Consider the following 7,437-nt stretch of genomic DNA (forward strand, 5'->3'; position numbering starts at 1 on the left):
ATTCCTCACGAGTCATTTAATGCTGGTACCAGATAGGCTCAGGGTCTGTGCCTGAGGGCTCACACTTGTATATTCTGCTCTTCAGAACATAATGTCTTCTGACTTTAAAAAAAATAGTCAAAATTACTGTAGATAGTACAGTTGCTTTTATTAAAAAAAATACAATTTTTAGATGTAAAGGGAGCAGGGAAACCATTTTATGATACGTTGCTCTTTAATACTTGAGATAAAGTAGTTGGGCCAACAATGATCATGAAATTCTTATACTACTGCATTCTCGCCTCTGATTCCGTGGGAGACTTTGGCCCCATGTGTGACTTTGGGTAGATAACGTGCACTATTAGGGAATGGGATCGAATTTGGCTGTATCATGAGGCCTGGGGAGGAAGTGGCAATTGTTTCTTTTACTTTTTAGAAATGAGAAGTTCATGAGTGTTCGTTGTAGATGAGTTTTAGTTAACAAGTGGCTGATTACTTAATACTGGCCCTTCCCTGTTCACACTAGGTTTATCCGGCTGTTACAGGGACGAGGAAATTAGGGAACAAACCTCATCAGCATGTCCTAGCTTAGCCGCACATGCTCCTTGTCCCACCAGAAGGTCAGGCTCGCAGACTTCTGTATCTCTAGGAACTCTGGTGCATTATTTGTTTGCCTTTGCATGTGATGTGGAATGTTCACCAAAAATGGCATGAAAGTCCTGGTTGCATTCACTCTTCCCCACCACCATCCTAAAAAGTTTGTCTTTTTAAATTACTGGGTGTGTGTGGCTTTCTTTTTTTCTAACATTCCCAACAAATTCTTGCTAAGACTGTACTGTTAGAGTGGAAATTACAGGGGGGACAGTGGTATGTATACCATAAATCAAAATGTGGTATTGTCTTAAAATCACTCTTGTCCTTTAGGAACTCGCCGGTCTCCACTTTAATTATGTCTGAGTGTAAAAGAGCCTAATAAGTGTATGTGGATTTCTCTGTAAAATCTTAAGTCCATGTGTGTTACTGGGGGAGGGGCGCCTTGGCCCCTGGAGGGCTGGGGGCTGGCCTTTTTGTCCCCACTGTTTAACAGCTCAATTCTACCCCTTGGGTTTAGATTTATTTTTTAACAAGTTATTAGAAATTAGGCTTTAAAATGTTGAATGTGGATGAAGTTTTTAATCTTTGGTTTGAGAATCTACAAAGAGAGTGTCGTAAATGTGTCCTAAAGGGTGTATATATCTTTAAATCAGATTGTGTTGTATCTTGACAAATACCGAATATCCCAGTGGCCTTTTTTTTAACTGCTGTGTGTTCATCTCTTCCTTTTGAGCATTCCCATTAAGCAAAAAATAGAGTATGATGCTGTTTTCATTATTAGAATTACAGGCTGAAAATGTGTGTCCAGTTTTTAAACTTTAGATTGTGTTTTTCATGAAAGAACAGGTTTATGGACTGGTTTTCTTTTAAAAGGATTATTGTTTTACAGTTTGAATTCTAAATCATATTTTTGATATGCTGCATGCCAAAAAATATCTACCTGTTCTGGGGTAGAGGGAAAAAAACTAATATTCTACCTTAGAGTTTAGAGAAGGCTTTTTTGGTTTAAAGGTCAGCGAATTACCTGTTTCTGAGCATTTGTCAGTTATTCTGTTTCAGAACAGTTCAGAACAATCCAAATGCAAGTGCAGTGCATTTTTACAAACTGAGCGACTCACTCCCAAACCCCTGGTAGTCATCCTTATTCTGGAAGTGAAGTCTCTGAGTACAAACTGCTTTGTCCTGTAGCACCAGTAGGCGACAGGGAGGGACCTGTCACAACTTCCTTCCCGTGTGGTGCTCTGAGCACAGGCCTGTGTGTGTGTGTGTGTGTGTGGCTGGTGTGGCAGACCCAGTTGTAGCAGAGACGGGAAACTTGGTAGCATATATCAAATGGATCAATTGTTTGCTTTCTATTTTACATAGGAAACTGTTTTCTAAAGCTAAAATACTTGAATTGTCAGACAATGTAATCTCGGTGTGTATTAGTTTTTGAATGATCCCGTTGAGCAAGTGTATCAATCCATGAAATGTGAATAAATGGAAAGTAAACAGAATCAGTGTCTGACACTTTATGTTCCTCTGCTGCACCTGGTGTTGGTGCAAGTCAAGCCCGCCGGAGGGGGAGGAGCCGTGTGCAAGTGTGCCCGGAAGCCCTGGCAGCAGGAGGGTCGGCTGGGAGGTGAGAGACCCAGACCCCCAGTAACGGGATCCCTAGGTGCCTTGGGCCCTTGTGCCGGATGAGACCCACTCCAGGCCATTCAGGACTTTCTGGTGGGTCCTTGTTTTACAGGGAATAACGGACTGGTTATAACTGGGAATAACGGTTATAGACTGGGAATAGCGGACCTTTCATTGGCTATTGTGAGAAGCATTGTGCCAGCAGCTTTTCATATGTTCTCTTGTTTAATGCTTGCAGCAAACCTTCCAGACATGGGCTCCTGGGTGCACTTTCCAAAGAAATGGGTTTGGGCAGGCGAGGTTTCTTCCAGCAAGTAAGTAGAGTTGGGACTCTGTGTCCAGGAGGACATTGTGAAACTTAAGGATCAAAATGATCGAGGATAAAAATGTATTTTGCGTCTGTGTAACCTTGTTTTCAGTGATTTAGGAAATCACTGCTAAGGCATTAACACAGTAAACTGTAATTTAGAGTAAGGTTCATATTTTTAAAACGTTCCTGAGTTACTCACTTAGCTTATTTATAAGAGGTGTCTGGTAAAGAAAACTATTACAGAGACTAAGTTATCCATCAAAATATTTTTCCTGAGCTGGCACCGTCTCGTGGAGACTACTGAAGACGCCGAGTGTGCAGGTGCTGCCTAGAGGGAGAGCGCTGCAGCCGCGCGGGCCCTGCTTGAGGCGCTCAGCCGGACGGCTGGGCTGGAGCAGTGGTTCTGCAGGCTGGTCCCGAGAGCAGTGAGCAACACCCAGGGCCCGACAGAATCACACTCGGGGCCCACCCTGCGCCTGCCGAAGCAGAGGCAGACGTCGCTCACGTACTATAGAATTCTCCTTTTTAACGTGTACAGCCCAGCTGTTTCTAGTCTGTGCACTGAGCTGCACACCCATGACCACTGTTAGCAGTAATTCCAGAATATTTTATCACCAGCCATCTGGATTTTAACCGCTGTTTTGGACTCACGTCAAATTTGAGGACCAGTGGGCTACATCTGTTTTCCCTTATGACTCTTGTTTCAAGATAACCTATAAAATGCCCCTTTGGCACAATGATCATCATAATTTCCTGGAACTACACCAGCCTTTGTACACGTCTCAGTCCTGCTTCACCACGCCTGGGAAGGTAGGTGGCGGTCCTTCACAGTTCAGAAAACCCCAAGATGGAGCTTGTTGGCGGAACAGCCACACGGGGCTCCCTGCAGTGTGTCTTGAAGGTATGTGTGTGCCCATTAAAGGACCAAGCTTCACTGATTTCTGAAACTGTCTAAAATCTCTTTAACAAAGTGGTTTATTGAAAATATAATCAACATATAAAATTGGTAACTAAGAGAACCTACTGTTTAGCATAGGGAACCCTACAATGATGGGTGGTGACCTAAATGGGAAAGAAAATCTATAGAGTGGAAATGTGTACATGTGTTAACTGATTCTCTTTACAGCAATAACATTGTAATATAACATTGTAAAGCAAGTATACTCCAATAAAAATTAATTTTAAAAATATATAATCACTAGTTTACTAAAAACCATGATGTTTCAAATGGAGCGGTCTCATTGTTTTATTAAAGTCAGGTTCCTTAACCCACAAACAGGAAAAAAGTGTCTTGTTAAGCCTTTTGGCTTACGTGGAGGCCAAGTCAGGAGAGAACTGAATAAAGCTGTAAGCAAAGGAAAAGACATCTTTTGTCTGATCATGCCCAAAACAAAACAAATATTTTCCTTCCTCATACAAGTCTTCCAACTGTGCTGTCCTTTTAACAATCGAGCGCAGAGTACAGGGCGTTTACACACTCAACAGGTGTATATACAATGGGCCGTGGTACTGCATGGATTATTACATGTTTACCCCTCCTCCCGGTAGAAAGTTCCCCAAGGTTTTCCCTTCCAGTCAACTTTTTTTTTCTAAGCTAGGGCATGACAGTGGTTCCTCAAGTGCATCTCTGTCAGAGTGAGAGAATGGACACAGGCAGCCTTTGAGAGCAGGCCGTTGGTAGGGGCGCAGCTACGGCAGGTAGCTTCCGGGGTAGAGACTTTCAAGAAAGTCAGCAAGAAAGGGGGTTGACTGGGTGAAAAGGAAGTCCTCTCTGACCTACTGAGCTGCCTCCTCTCTAAGCACCGTCTGTACATCTTCCTAGGTACAGGCTGCCCTTGCTGACGCCAGTTCTGAGGCTCCTGGCTTGTGTTTCTAATGCAGTGACTTTCTACGAGATGTCATTTGAAGTGATGACCCTATTTCCTGATTGTATGTGTTCCTCCCAACTCCCCCCCAACACCCCACCTTTTGTTGTAACTTTCTGTGGTGTCTTAGGCCTTTTGCCCATCACCTCATGACATCAGAGATCACCTAACCAAGGAAAGAAAGAGCCCGCTGCCTGAGCAGCTTCCTTCCACAGAACCCGCGGGGGGTGGCGCGGGCGGAGTTGGCCTGCGGGCGCTGTGACCATTCTCAGTGTCGACCTGACAGCTACAGTGCTAGGCGGCAACAGGGCCACAGTCCAAAGACCACCTTCCAGAAGACCCGTGGCTTGTTGGGAGCCTGCCGGCACTTGAACCTGGGACTCCTGACTTTTATTCTAGTCTTTCTCCCACTTCTCTGAGGGCCTTTTAAGAGGTTCTTTAGCAGAAGCTTGGGAAATTTTATAGTATAGCTCAAAGGGTATATACTGCTTTATAGGGGTCGAAAGCCGAACCTAAAGCGTATCTGTGATTTCATTCTGCAAATACAGCATCTGAGCACATTCCGGCTGCTGGCCTCCAGACCTCCCTGCTAACTCCCAGGCCCGCCAAAGCCGGGGCGTGCTTTCTGTCATTCAATAGAGTAACTTGTATGAAAGCTCCAAAGGTTAAGATATCTCTGGGGGAAAAATTAAGATTCAATCAGCAAGTTAACACGTTGAAGTAGTATCCATATTTAATCCGAAACACCCGTTAGAGAAAAAAATAGTGGTACAGATTCAATAGAGAAGAAATAAATAATACCCAACATGCAAATCAACTTTCAAAAGAAATGCAAAGTCATAAAGCACGGCTAACAGCCAACCACAATTACTGCTTAGGAATTATTCCTATTGTATGTGGAAGATGGTTAATCCTGAAGCCGTTGACAGTGCTTACGGAAACACCACCAACAGATCCTAATACAGTCAAAGTACGCCGTCGTGGTGTTTCTGCTAAAATATACTTTGTAGAAATCATTTTAATTGAGCCTCAAAGTCGTGAAAAACCTCCACAGGTTTTCTTTTCAGGTTTACATATCGTCACACGTAGAGTCCGTTTGGAGACCATGAAAGATTACTATTTACACCTAAATCGCCCAACCTTCAAGAAGGGAAACGAGGGACTGGATACCCTCAGCGGAGCTGGAGCATCGCTGTGGGCTTTGATCTGCTGAGCTAGGGTCTGGAGCTGCAGCCGCAAAGATGCCCGCCCGCCTCGGGTAGGATAGAGAACTGTAAACAAACACCTCCACGAGGCCGGCTGCCTCTGCTCCCGAGGCTCTACCCGCTGTGGACTCTGAACCCAACCCCAGGCCACTCGGTGTTCAACTGATTTGGCTTCCGTGTGCTGCCCTGGGGCTCAGACGAAGGAAGGGCTGCAGGGCTCCTTTTCATCCATGGCATGTCAGTGCCCAGTCAGTCCGTGAGCAGGGACAAGGGAAAGAAGCCACGGTGCCCCCAGCACCCAGCTCCTGGGAGGATGGGGCGGGACTCTGGCCAGAGAGGAGCCCTGTCCAAAGGACGGCTGATGCCCCCAGACGCTGCTTCATCCCGGCTCTGGGGCCCGACCTGGGCCTGCATCGCATCCCTGCTGGAGTCGGTCCCACTAGGGCGGATACCTTTCAAAGAGAAACAGCTCTGCTTTCTGATACTCAGGAAAGAAAAGGCCTGAACAGGAATAATCCATGAACTGTCAAAAGACACTTGGCTTTTGAAACTAAATTCTAGCTACACTGGAAAACTGAACAGAATTATCAGAGTGGAACCTATTACCACGGTGTAAGTTGACAGTTTTATCTGTAAATCTTAAAAATTTGGCCAGCAATTTAAAATGCCTGTATTATGATAATGTCAAATATGTTTTTCAAATGTCGGTCATTAGACAATAGTAACTGCATAGGGACTTTCTCTGGAATGTCTTTTAACAGAAAAAAGATGATGTTTTCACATCATTCTTCGAAAATGTTTACTGACTAGTTTATGTGATTAAAATAGCAAAAAGAAATCCTGGTTTGATTCTAGCTAGATTCTTTGAAAAAAAAAATCACATCAGGAACATGCCTTCCTGTTATTAGCATCTTTGGTAGACACCTGGTTGATTTCTGATGCTTTGCTCACAGTCCTTGAAAAGCCCAAATGTTAGCAAGGCTCTGACTCACCAGAAAACCCACGCTATCTCCAAGCTGACTGGCTATAGAATACTTTGTCTTTGACAACTTCTCTGTTACCGAATGTTTCAAATGATATTTGTTTTAAATAATATTCTTTTGAAGTAACAAGGCTCAGTTGTTTTCACAGACAACTGAACATTCCTTCTATCAGACACTGAATGGAGGCTAAATGCTGCCTGAACCCTCAGGCGCTGGGAGATGCGAACAGACAGCAGGCCTGGCCTGGCTGCAGGACAGAGACGTTTCACTGTAAAGCAGGGAACGGCCTCACTAATGTCCTTAAAAAGCTTAAAGGTTACAGGTTTCTTCAAAGGAACCCCGGACTTGAATCCAGTTCCCACTTAAGACATGTCCACAGCTCTGGCCACCTCCATGTTACAGAAGTCAGGCATGTTCCTGCAAAATGAAAGATGGCCATACAGGAAGTGAGGTATGGCAACACTGAGACGCCCCGGGACGCTGGAGGCCTGGTTCCTGCTGTCACGTGCCTCTCTGTGACTCTGTTACTGAAGTCATTTGGGACTGAAAAACGCAAAACTCAGAATAAGGGCTTCCTGCCTAGTGACCAAACGCCTCTATGCTTGTTTAAATCGAGTGTCAGAAGTGCCCCGGGGAGCGTTTAAGACTGAGCAAGCTCGGCTCCTGTGTCCATCCTGGGGCGGCAGGGGGTCGCGGCTCAGTGTCCATGGGGGCCGGACGCCTGGGCTGTGCTCCTGTCGCCCCGCTCACTGTTCAGTCTCGGGCAGTTCACCTAACCTCTCTGTGGCGGCCTCCTCGTCTCTAAGACAGGGGTGATGACGGTACCTAAATGTCTAGCGCAGCGCCTGTATACGCCAGGGACTCCTCAACGCTGGATACGA

This window comes from Bison bison, unplaced genomic scaffold (genome assembly GCF_000754665.1).
Source record: "Bison bison bison isolate TAMUID 2011002044 unplaced genomic scaffold, Bison_UMD1.0 scf7180017864079, whole genome shotgun sequence".
Lineage (NCBI taxonomy): Eukaryota > Metazoa > Chordata > Mammalia > Artiodactyla > Bovidae > Bison > Bison bison.